This window comes from Musca autumnalis, unplaced genomic scaffold (genome assembly GCF_047663935.1).
Source record: "Musca autumnalis isolate F117 unplaced genomic scaffold, ASM4766393v1 scaffold_2, whole genome shotgun sequence".
NCBI lineage: Eukaryota > Metazoa > Arthropoda > Insecta > Diptera > Muscidae > Musca > Musca autumnalis.
This window is the reverse complement of record NW_027411755.1, coordinates 141,305,237-141,318,831: the sequence shown is the minus strand read 5'-3', so window position 1 is coordinate 141,318,831 and position 13,595 is coordinate 141,305,237.

Genomic DNA, 13,595 nt, shown 5'->3' with positions numbered 1-13,595 from the left:
TTTTATTTTTTAACATCTGCATCTCGTATAACGAAAAATTGTCTTAAGCCTCTTTTGGTCCTAAAGTCTTCAGAAAGTATCAGTTAAAGGCATCCTACAATACCGAATGAGCTTTGCGGGGATACCACATTCAGACATAACTTGGAATATAATCGACAAAAAGGTGGTAGGTGTCGATCTGCATCTCTTGGGTCTTCTCCAGTATTTGCGACAGGACAAACATCTGGTCAATGGTGAACTTGCCAGGTCTAAAACCGCATTGGTATGGCCCAATTATTTCGTTCACCATAGGCTTTAGTCTTTAGCATAATATCCCTGACTTTATCTTGTAGGCGATAAATAGAAGACTTATGCGCATGTAATAATAATTATAACTACCTACTTTCTTGTGGACGGGACACACGATGCTCAGGTTGCAGTCGTCGGGTACCCGTTCTTCCTGTCAGAAAGTGTTAACTAGCTGATGCATAAACCTTACCAGCGTGTCGTCTCCGGTTTTGAACAGCTCTGCCGATAGGCCATCGGCTCCTGCTGCCCTATTATTCTTCAGCAGGTTTATTGCTGTCTTTACCACATGTTGGCCAGGCAGAATGCATTTAATACCATCATCTGGATTGGATCTGTGGCATTTTCGTCGTCTTCGCTAGTACCCAAGTGGAAATTTTGCGGCCGTTTGCAGGGCAATATTTTATTTTATTTCTTTGTGCTGATATGTTATCAGGACGAGGAGTGCTTTCATTAAGCAGTTTAAGATTCCATATAATTTTACTCTACATATCTTAAAACTGTTCCCCTATTTATGCTGCCTCACAGTGTTAACTTTCCAAACGACATTGTGTAACTCTGCTTTCATAACCACAGTCCACACAGTTATACTTGTAAGCAGTAGTTGCATTTTATTCTTAAAATGTTTACTGTTCTGAATAGTCAAGGGTATACAAAATTCTACTCATACGACATTTAATCCATTTTTGCTTACTCCTATTTCAATTTTCACATTAGGTCTCATTGCAACCGCCACATATACTACCATCCGAAAAGTTATAATACTGCACTCTTTTGGATATAAAAAAATCTAGTGCAGCTCCTATACTCATGTGTATATATTAATATAGAATAACATTCATACATATTTGCTTGTGCGGAAAAAGTGCATTCAAATAAATTGTGTTTGTATGTGTTTGCAAATGCGTGAGTGCTTGCGAACATAAGCTTCATTGTATGGCAATTTGTGAGTTTATACTGAAGTGGTAGTGGAATAACCACCATATGTGAATCAACCGGATGAATGTAGTGTATTTTATGAACATGTGGATACAAGGAAACAAAGGCGTTGTTCACACAGAAAGAGAACCATTTACATTGAAGGTATCAAGCTCATAATATATATTGGATCTAAATCAGAGATGCTCTTCTTTGCAAAGAAAGTATACTCAGCGATCCCAGTGAGTTGCCTTTGCATTTGCTTTTCTCCCTTATGTACACTCTACGTGAACAAAAACAAACAAAAAGCTTCATTTGGTTGTTGATTTTTTGGTTGTATTTCTATGGTCGCTGATGTAAATTAACAATTTATTGAAGCTACGAAGAATCCAATCTAAGCAATTATTTATATTTCAGAAGCGCGGATCTGCATGTGTAACAAAATAATCTATTGTGGAAATCACAAAATTTCAGTTCCCCACATTCACTGGACGCCTCTGTTTTCCGCTATTTCTGTTTCCGTGATTTATAACACGAGGTCACATTGTGGCATGAATGGTTTACGATTGCGTTTTGGGAATCATTTACTTTAATTCTTTGTCTGAATTTAACATATTTGGCAATTGCATTATTACATTATTTGATTTTTATTTAACAAGTCGAAGAATTTGTTGGCATAACAAATGCAAAATAACCAACACAACGCAGCAATCCAGCCATCAGTTCAACGACAATTTAAGCAATTATCTCGTTACAATAAATAATGATGCACGTTTGTCGGTCTGATATAATGACATTTGATAAAGTATTGTTGTGACATTCGGTGTCAGACATATTGTATTGCCTAAAAAATTGTTGCATTTTTTGTTGGTTAAATACAACAGAAAGTCAATGTCACAACTTTAAATTTTAATGCATGAATATTGTAAAAATAAATTGATTCAATGCCGAGAACTGATGAGTTCAAGTGGCGTTGGACGACACAAGTCTTCCCTGCCTTTCCCTAAAGTAAACTAATTTTAATCTTTTCCACAAAAACTACTGAACTGATTTCCCTGAAATTGTCATGGAATGTACAGGGATGGCCCCCGGTAAATTAGGATCCATTTTTTGTTTAAATTTCGGAAGGGGCTGGGTACTTTCCCTATACCCTATTTCATTAAAAACGACATAATTTTCAATTTAAATTTTTCTAAAACAATACTGAACCAATTTTCCTTAAATTGTCAGGGAATGTACAGGGATGGCCCCAGAGGGACCGCGGTACCAACCCTATGCAATATTTAAAAAAAACGCTATATTTGCAAATATTACGAATTTAATTTTACGAATTAATCTACAATCTAGGTGCTTCTTTGTGGCATAAAGACCCGACCAGCCTGATATTTTTAATATGTTTTATCTCCAATATTGGCTCAGAAGCAATTTCCATGAAGTTTGCAGTAAAATCTTAAGGTTTGCCGTTGTTATATTTATTTTATGAATTTCGGAGGAGGTGAGGTACCTTCCCCATGCCTTTCTTGTAAACGCTATGTCTAAAGCCACATCTATGATAATATCGGTTTCAGCATAAATTTTGGGAGGCAAGTTTGTGTGTACAACCGGACCATGCCCAATTTTTTTAAATATTGTTACGGAATTAGATTTAACTAATGTCCGTGTAGACGTTGTTTTATTCCCCGATACGATTTGTACCAAATAAAATAGGGTTCGTTTTAGATTACGTTTCTACAATGCTTTATTTACTTTATTACACTTCTTCGTAACCGACTTTAATTACTAAGCACGCAGCTTGTCTCTAGTTAGCACGCAGCTATTCTTTTACCGATCTGTTCAGTTCAACGCTTAAAACACAACTACTCGTCATTGCCAGTTCCCCTGCATTTATATCCCAAAGTTTCCCTGTTCGAGAAATATCTAGAGCATATGGCAACACCTCGAATCTGTACAACGAACACACAGACGCACATTCGCACTAAGCGAACAACCATACTCACATACATACATGGGGGATGATCAATGACGTAATTACAACAACAAATAAATGTAAGAAAAGAAGTGACAAACTAAACAATAATTACATGACTATGGCAAACAAAATAAAAGCACATTAATGAAAGGTAAAGAACATCTAGAATAATGAAGATAATTCTACATGATAATTGTTGTTGCTTAAATAAAGTAACTGCGTAATAAAACTTTACGTTACAATTCAAATTTTTAAATTAACGGAAATTAAACTAAACTAACTTAAACCTATCAGTTACATTCGTAACAATATGTTATATCTTGAACTGACGACCACGCCCACCCTTTTCAATACATTATTTTTTGAAAACTAATTTCATGCAATTTTCTGAAAATTTTCAGGAATGCTCTATTTTTGTAGACGAATTTCTGGGGCTTATTGTTTCATTATCGCTCTATTTACTAAACTTATGAGTGCATCGGCTTGCAAATTTATTTTCGAGACAACGGTGGTTGCGCCTTCGATCAAGAAAAACGATATATTTAAAAATTTCCTTAAATGGTGAGGATCAACGGTCCATCAGCCTTGAAAAACTAAAACATATATGTAAGTCTCAACAAGCGGGAAAATTCAACCATTTTTTTACTTTTATAATTAGATCGCTTTAGGATCCGACAAAGTCTGTAATAGAAAAGAAAGGTTACAGACAAAATCTGTTGATAAATTTAAAATCCTCCTCGGTTTGTCAATGGACCGAAGAAGTAAGGTGGAAAATACCTATTTTTGAATTGTCAGGAATAAAGTCCATAAAAAGTTGTCATTAAAACTAACTCCGACTGTCCAGCAAAGCGGACCGGGGTCTGCTAGTGTATAAAATAGAAAAATGTTAGTACGTTTGTGTGTGCCTTATGGACTCAAAAGTCGCTGAACAAATCTTTCTGAAATTTTTAGGGTACATTGCTATATCGCCAGGAATGAAAATAGGCTATCTCATTTTTTGAAATTTCGCGTTGACCTGGATATATATATAGCATCCAAACCGGAGGTACCTCCAAAAAATTTAGATTTTGTATGCAAATATCTTTAGAATAGATACAATCTCCAAATTTAATATATTTGACGGAATTTGATGTAGAAATAAATTTACCAAATTATATTCAAATCGGTTCAGATTTGGATATAGCTCCCATATACATATATTTTCGTCCGACTTCCTTATTTTATGCACCAAACACGCTATATATGTCCAACATGGAAATAAAATTCCAATTTGAAATTTCACCATTTTTTGTAACGCAATTGGGAACATTTTACAGCTCAGAATCTCATCATTGATGAAACGCATCCAACCTTCGCCACCCTACTTTGAAACAATGTAAAGGAAATCTTATCTTCTTCCATCGACGGGTTTTCCTTTTGGAATATCCGCATATGAACAACACGTTGTATGTTCTCCACATGAGTATTACCGTCATCAAAATCAGTAGGCTTCTTCTATGGGACCCCCATTAACCCTCAAAATTTCGTGACGATCCGATCAAAATTGCAACCTGTAGCGTGATTAAAAAAATGGGAAATGGGATGTATTACCGATTAATGCGATATCTCCGCTATTTGGCCACCTACGCCATCCTACTTGGCATCTTTGTAAAGATGGGATTTTCTACTCTCATAGACAGGCTTTGCTATTGGAAAGTCCCCAACCGAAGCTGTGACATTAGTCATTATAATTAAAATCGCAAGAATAAAAAGCTAGGTTTCATTAGCGACTATTATGATATATTCGTTGTATGACCACCTACGACAGGCTAAATGCTATGCACATAAGATGAATTTAATAGGTCTCTTTAGCGAGAGTAACAAGGGGACAATCGATTGTTTTTGGTTGTCTTTTTAGGCATAAACTGTGTTTCTTCAGTTTTGTGTTGGTTTCAAGGTAGTTTAGACAAGACCCACCGGCCTTTCCAGGGATTTGGCTATTATCGAAGATTTTTTCCCTCATTTCTAAATTCTGCCTCATTTCTCTTCAGGGTAATATTGCTTACTTTGACCCAGCCATCAATTAATTTTTATTTCAGTTTTGTTTAATATTATTAGCACAGTTAAATTACTAACCAAACTTTATTAAAATTTGTACTTATTTTTGTTTTTTTTTGCCAACCAAATTTAGGACTTTTATACAAAAGTGACACAGAAAAAATATTACCAATTTTTCGTTTCTTTACTTGTTGCATCATTGATTACAAAAATTAGGATTTTATCTAAATTTTTTGACAAAACTGCATGAATTTAAACATTTGAGGTTCCCTGTGGACAAAAAACATCTCCACCAAAAATTGTCAAAATATGTCCATTTATTGGTACAGCCCATACAACGCCACCTCCAGATTTTCGGTATTTAGAGGGTTTAAGCTACATTGTTTGACGGAACAACCCGATATTTGACATTTGTGATGCCCAGAGGCGCAAAACTTTTTCACAAACAATTTTCAGTATACATAGTTGTTATGGGCCCCCTCTAAGCGTAACTCCCGATTTTCGGTAAGGGAACACTATCAATTGAAGTACGAGGTCCGATGAAAAAATCAGTTTTTTCAATATGGGTCCAAGAACCAGAAACTTCAGAAGTAATGCAAATATCTTCACCTTTCAGATTTCGATAAAATTCTGAGTTTATAGTGCATTTATATGTTTGTTTAGTAAAAGTGAGGGGCTTGGGGTCTCGAATGGTTATACGATATATTGAATTTATAAAGGGCGGTATCATTGGAAATTTGAGGTTCTATCGTATAGACTTGAACAGTTTTAGAAAGCTCCTCAGATGATAATTAACCACAAACATTTAGTTTGTGAGAGTAAAATTTGACATTCCATTTGTAACACATCGAAATATTCGTCGGACACCCAAAAAAATATATATCGTCACCATAAATGCCCGAAGACGTAACTAACAAAATAATAATTTTACAGGAGAAGCATAAAACGTTATATAATGAACAAGTAAAAAAGCATTAAGTTCGGCCGGGCCGAACTTTTCATACCCTCCACCATAAAATATTCATTCCTGTTCACAACTTTAAGTGAGTACGTTAAAATGTCAGATAATGTACATAAAATGCTTCATTCGGGAGGCCCTTTTTTATGGTGCCTATATCTAACTGTTGACAATTTTTGGTGGGCTAGAAATTGGTAGGTACTGTTATATAGGGGTTATAATAAAACATGGGCCTATGTTGACAGTTTTTGATGGGAGCCTTTAATGTCAAATAACTCCTAATTCGGTTAAAAAATTTAGCTAGAATCCTCAAAATATCGAAAATCGGTACATAACGTGGGAACTTCAAATGTCATTAACAGTCATTAACATAACAGCTAGTTCGGAGGTATCTGGGCTATACGAAAATGTGAACTTAAATGAACAATTTTTGTTGACTTTTAAATTTCAAATTACAGAAAGTTCGTCCGAAAAATAAAGCTAAGGTACGGAAAATCGGGAGGTTTGTTTTGGGGCTATACAAAAACATGGACCTACATTCGGTTAAACATTTTAAGTAAAATCCTCAAAGTACCGAAAATCGGGAAGTATCGTTATATTGGGGCTATGTTGAAAATTGTTGATGCAGATGTGTGGTGACCACTACAACCTTCAAATGTCAAATTACAGTTAGTTCTGTTAAAAATTGTAGCTAAAATTGCCAAATTACTGACAATTGGGAGATCCCGTTACATGGGAGCTATATCCGAACATGGACCTATATTGACAATTTTTGATGGAGAGGTGTTGTGACCACTAAGAACTTCAAATGTCAAATTACTGCTAGTTCGGTTTAAATATGGACCTATATGGACAATTTTTGATGGAGAGGTGTTGTGACCACTAAGAACTTCAAATGTCAAATTACTGCTAGTTCGGTTTAATATTGTAGCTAAAATCATCAAATTACTGAAAATCGGGGGTACAGTTATATGGGGGCTTTCTTGACAATTTTTGGTGGAGAGGTGTGGTGACCACTAAGAATTTCAAATGTCAAATGTTCAAATTACAGATAATTCGGTTAAAACTTGTTGGTAAAATTCTCAAAATACCTGAAATCGGGCGGTAACGTTATATGGGGCTATTCCAAAACATGGACCTATGTCCACTAGTTATATAAGTTTATTGACATTTAAGAACCCTAAATGTCAATTGATAACTAAATCGGTCTGAAAATGTAGATAAAATGCCAAAATCGGGGGTACTGTTATATGGGGCTATACCAAAACGTGGACCTAGGTCCCCAACTTTTGTCACATAAGTTTATTGACATTTAAGAACTTCAAATGTCAAATTATAGCTTCATCGATCTAAAATGTAGCTAAAAACGTCAAAATACCGTAAATCGGGGGGTACCGTTATATGGGGGCTATACCAAAACGTGGACCTATTTCCACAACTTTTGTTATATAAGTTTATTGATACTTAAGAACCCTAAATGTCAAATTATAGCTAAATCGGTCTGAAAATGTAGCTAAAACCGTCAAAATACCGTAAATCAGGGGTTACCGTTATATGGGGGCTAAACCAAAACGTGGACCTATGTCCACAACTTTCGTTATATAAGTTTATTGACATTTAAGAACCCGAAATGTCAAATTATAGCTACATCGGTCTGAAGATGTACCTAAAAACGTCAAATTACCGCAAATCGGAGGGTAACGTTATATGGGGGCTATACCAAAACGTGGATCTATGTCCACAACTTTTGTTATATATGTTTATTGATACTTAAGAACCCTAAATGTCATATTATAGCTAAATCGGTCTAAAAATGTAGCTAAAAACGTCAAAATACCGCAAATCGGGGGTACCGTTATATGGGGGCTATACCAAAACGTGGACCTATGTCCACAAGTTTTGTTATATATGTGTATGAACACTTGAGAACCCTAAATGTCAAATTATAGCCAAATCGGTCTGAAAATGTAGCTAAAACCGTCAAAATACCGTAAATCGGCTGGTACCGTTATATGGGGGCTATACCAAAACGTGGACCTATGTACACAACTTTTGTTATATACGTTTATTGATACTTAAGAACCCTAAATGTCAAATTATAGCCAAATCGGCCTGAAAATGTAGCTAAAACCGTCAAAATACCGTAAATCGGGGGGTACCGTTATATGGGGGCTATACCAAAACGTGTACACAACTATTGTTATATAAGTTTATTGACATTTAAGAACCCTAAATGTCAAATTATAGCTACATCGGTCTGTAAATGTAGCTAAAAACGTCAAAATACCGCAAATCGGGGGTACCGTATATGGGGGCTATACCAAACCGTGGACCTATGTCCACAAGTTTTGTTATATATGTTTATTAACACTTAAGAACCCCAAAATATCAAATTATTGCTACATCGGTGTGATAATGTAGCTAAAAACGTCAAAATACCGTATATCGGGAGGTACCGTTATATGGGGGCTATACCAAAACGTGGACCTATGTCCACAACTTTTGTTATATAAGTTTATTGATACTTAAGAACCCTAAATGTCAAATTATAGCAAAATCGGTCTAAGAATGTAGCTAAAAACGTGAAAATACCGCAAATCGGGGGGTACCGTTATATGGGGGCTATACCAAAACGTGGACATATGTACACAACTTTTGTTATATAAGTTTATTGACATTTAAGAATTCTAAATGTCAAATTATAGCTACATCGGTCTGAAAATGTAGCTAAAAACGTCAAAATACCGCAAATCTGGGGGTACCGTTATATGGGGGCTATACCAAAACGTGGACCGATATAGCCCATCATCGAACTTAACCTGCCTGCAAACAGAAGACGCATTTTCCCAAAATTTCAGCGTCCTATCTCCATTTTTGTGGATGCTAGAGTGATTACCACAGACGGACGGACGGACGGACGTGCTCAGATCGACTTAGAATTTTACCCTGATCAAGAATATATATACTTTATAGGGTCGCAAATGAGTATTTCAATGCGTTACAAACGGAAAAACAAACTTAATATACCCTCCATACTATGGTGGAGGGTATAAAAACTGCTTTATGGAATATTATTCTTAGGAGGGCAAGTATTTGGGATATTATCAATCATATACGAAGTAAGTAATAAAACACTCGGTTTTTGGATCCGTCATTACAACACAATCTGTAATATTATCACATTTTCCGCAATGCCTTTTCTTGAATAGGATCGTTATTTTTGAACGTATAAGCTTGAAATTTTGCAAGAGCATGTGTTTTAGTCTTATGTATTAGATTCGATCAAAAAACGAATTTTGATTATTTTAGAGATGTATCCTCGGGCATTTATGGTGAAGATATATTCTTGATCGACATAAAATGCTAATGTCCGTCCAACCGTTCGTCTGCCAGTTGAAATCAAGATACATGTCGAACTTTTCAAGATAAAGCTTTAGAATTTTTTACAAAAGCTTTATTACTCCTAGGTATTGAAAGTGGGTTATATCGATCCTCGTTTTGATATTGCTCCCATAGAAGAGGTTTTAAGTATTTTAAAGTTTGTGGCTTCAATATTTCTCCGAAATAGCTGAAATTTTGTGTTAAGTCGTCGTTGGGTTTATTAAACTTTCCACCTGAAAGTTGTCGGCATAGCTACACGTCTTCATATAGCCCCCATAGAACGGTACCTCGAGATTTTCGGTATTTTCAAGGCTGAAATTAGGTATTTAGGGTTCGTTAGCAGTATAAAACTATAACCCTGAAATTTTTCAGTATAGGTCCAGAACTTCAAATCGTTCATTTACTCAAAGAGTGGCATAACTCAAAAAACGAATTTTATTTTATCTTGTGTCAAATTTTTATGTTGATATCTCTAAAACTCAACGAGTTACAGCTTGTTTTCTAGGAGTTGGGCATAAATCAACAAAAAAGTTTTTTGAGGTTATGAAGCACTAAACCAATTCGAATCATGCTTGATCTTGCAAATAAATTTAGCACCGATAACTGGCAAGATCTTTACAACAGATGATCCCAATAGTTTTTTTTTTGTGTAATAACCTTTTTATGTTGGGAAGTCAAATTTCATTCCGCAACTTAAAACGCGTTTTTCTCGAAACTTGATTTTTTGAAATGTGTCACTCTTTGAGTAAATGAGCGATATAGGCTTCATAGAACGGCACCTCCCGATTTTAGGTATTTCAACGTTTAAGCCTCAATCCTCGTTGGGGGTATACAACTTTCCACCTAACATTTATTTGTATAGGTCTACGTCTTTACATAGACCCCATGTAACGGTACCTCCCGATTTCCAGGGGCCTAATTATGTGATTCGATATCGAGTTGTTTCGACCTGAGTACTCAAAGTTGGGACGACAACACTCGTTATCGAGTAAAATTATCGAATAATTGAGCATAAATTTGCGTGTAATTTCTCGAGGCCAAATTGCATATCGTAAACAAATAAAATGAAAGATTTTTATTGTCTTTTTGTTTAAATTGTAAAAATTGTTGTTTGTTGTCGTTTTATAGAAGAAAAACGATGTTAGTAAATAATTGGCAGCATTTTTTAGACAATATAACAAGAGAAATTGCGAAAAGTCCTTTGTAGTCGTTTTTAGAAATTGTGATAAATTTAGAATCAAAATGCAAGCAATCATTAACCATTAGTTTTGCAGTCATTAAAAAAAGTTGAAAAATAAGCATTTTTGCAAAACAGAAAAAAAATATTTAATATTAATAGCCTTTATTTTATAAGTGAAGTACATTATAAACATTTCATCCCCCGTTGTTTACCAAAGGAAATATTCTCTTTGAGAGGCTAATGCAAAACACACACCAAACTCTCTCTCATTTATTTTGAGAGAGGATTATTAAGGTAGATGTACTATCAATCTGTTACTACAATGTCAAAGAGATTTTGCAAGAATTAATCATTTTCTTTTTTTCTTAGCACAACTTCATTCAGAAATTATTATTCAATGCATTGTTAAACAAGCATTTACATTTTTCATTCATAATTTTGTTTTGGTAGTTCTTGCTTTCAGACAAAGACCATTTTTTACATCTACCTTCATAATATTCCCTATAGTACACATAGGTTTTCATAGTTCGATTACCGGTTACTCTCGAAACATTCGATCAACGATTTCGATCGAATCTCGTCATGCCGCTTTTTTATCGTGTCGAAATCTTTTTCACGAGCAAATACTCGATCGAATCGAGTTACGTAATTAGGCCCCAGTATTTTAAAAGTGGAAAGTGGCCTCAATATCCCAACACAATGACTGAAATTTTGTGTTTAGTCCTCGTTGTTGGTATAAAACTTTGCACCAAAAATTTGTGGTTATAGGTCTTCATATAGTCCCCACAGAACCGCACTCACGGTGGGTAGATTTGAGGATTTTACCTATAATCTGTAACCGAATTGGCTTTAATTTGTCATTTGAGGTTGTCAGAGGTCACAACACTCCTTTACCATAAATTGTCAACATAGGTCCATGTTTAGGTATAGCCCCCATATAACCGTACCTCCCAATTTTTAACCGAATTGCCTGTAATTTGACATTTGGGATTCTTAGTTCATATGACTATGATTACGAATAGCCTTCCCGATTTTCAGAATTTTAATAGTTTCTGCTCCTGTTTTGTCTCACATAATTGAGGTTCCCTGAAGTCACGAAACTTCACCACCAAAAATTGTCAACATAGGTATACGTTACGACATAGTTCCAATATAACAGAGGGCTTTAGGCACATTTTTTGATGTTCTCTGCAGTAACGAAACTTATTCACTAACATTTTTCAACATAGGCTCATGTTTCGGTATAGCCCCTATTACACAGTGCATTCCCGAGTTAATTGATTCCAACATGAACCCATAGTCACCCTTCCATTCATCCCAGTTAATTATAATAAAAAGGCAATTATCATTTTTAATTTTTCATAAATATGGCATTTATTTGTTTGTTTTCATATATTGTTGTTGTTGTTCTTTTTCATATTTCTGTTTGCTTTTTTTACTAATGCTTCTTATGAATAATCGTTAATCGATAATCACTTAAAAAACTCAGCTGTATTTATTTAATGCTTGACATTGTAAGCAATTTACTTGCTAATCACAAACAAATAGCACAAATAATTACAGCTTTTAAATAAACAACAGTTCTATAAATTACGTTACGTTTTTGTTTTCATTCAAATTCATTTGTTTTTTTTCATATTAAATTATAAGTAGTAATAATAATAAAAAATTAACTTAAATATAGGTTATTATTTAAACTATGTGGTGTTGATTTTAGATTAAGAATTTATATACTAATTTGTATGATATATTATTTGGAGGGGGTTGATGTGTGTTTTATGTATGTATAATAATATTTTACAAGGATTTTTTGGAGAAATTAAATGACGCAACAAAATTATTAAAATTAAAATTCTTTAATTAATTTACAGGAAATTTATAATAAAAAAATATTGTAACTGAAAAGGAAAATAAAAATAAATGTTTGGCTGTTTTTTTGAAAAGTTAAGGGATATGATTTAAGTTTTGTTTTATTTATTGTTTTATGTTTGTCATAGGTCATTTAATTCTATTTAAATATTTTTAATATATTTTTATTGTTTTTTCTAAACTACTATTTACAAAGATTGTTAGTTTTTTGCTTTTGTTTCTTAAATAATAAAAATAAACCTATTAAGACATCACATTACTTAGATATATATTTGCGTTTTTTTTTTAATTTTTAATTTAAGATATTTGTATTTTTAACTATTTTTATTTAATTTTTTGAGAGGTTGTGTTTAGGTTACCTTTAATTTTTTTCTTTAACTTCTAATATTAAGAACAAGTGTATGTGTGCTTCTGTTTCAGGAACAATTAGTTGTATCTATAAATATTTTATTTTAGATAAATTAAAAAAAAACATGGCATCTTTACTATTGTTGAAAATTGTTCTATAAACAATTAAGGAAAAATAAAGAAATTAAAAATAATTATTGAAATAATAGCAAAAAATGAGAACACATTAAATATAAGGCGAGTTTGTTGTATTTTAAGGAAATTAAGAGAAAAAAGGTTTCGGTGGTATTTTTTTAGTTTTGTGATATTGATAATTTGGCAGTTGGAGCTTGTTTTTAAATTTATTTTTTTTTGTTATTTCTTTTTTTGGCAGATTGAAAAGAAAAAAATCTCATTTTTTATTTTAAACATGGTGCTTGAGTCTTTGTATGGAAGCAATATGTGTTTGGCTTTAGGAAAGTAAATAAATATGCCGTATTGTGAATGAATATAGTGATGCATTGCCATAAAATTGTCTATAGATTTCCAATACTCTCTCAAAACCTACTGCTATTGTTTGCGTATTTTTTCAAGCTAAGTTCCCTGCAGTGTATAAGTTAGGTTTATATGCTGATATTTAGGGTTCATTGTTGATATAAATTAAATAAAAG